Source organism: Penaeus monodon, chromosome 27 (genome assembly GCF_015228065.2).
Source record: "Penaeus monodon isolate SGIC_2016 chromosome 27, NSTDA_Pmon_1, whole genome shotgun sequence".
Lineage (NCBI taxonomy): Eukaryota > Metazoa > Arthropoda > Malacostraca > Decapoda > Penaeidae > Penaeus > Penaeus monodon.
This window is the reverse complement of record NC_051412.1, coordinates 15,084,207-15,084,597: the sequence shown is the minus strand read 5'-3', so window position 1 is coordinate 15,084,597 and position 391 is coordinate 15,084,207.

The following is a 391-nucleotide window of genomic DNA, read 5'->3' as shown; positions in this document are numbered from 1 at the left end:
AGGTGTATTTTTTCCTAAAATGGAAAGGAGTTGTGACCCCACTATGGAATTAGGCAGGCCCATCATAAATTACGGCATATCGCCAAGTTATTTTTTATGGCCGAAAGATGACATTTAAGAGTGAAAGGAACAAAAAGAAATTTTAATTTTTTCCTTTTTTCAATAAACCGAAGACAAACTAAAGGTTTTTAATTTCAAAATGACAGGGACCGAGAATTTCCCTTTTTTATAAAAACTGTAAATAATTTTGGGTTATGTTTTTTTAAAAAAAAAAAAAATAATATACGAATAAAGAATAATGTACCAAAAAAAAGAAAAGGATAAATGAAATTATAATAAACGAAAATTAGTCAGCCCGTTACTACTGATGATAATAGTCAAAGTAATTTTG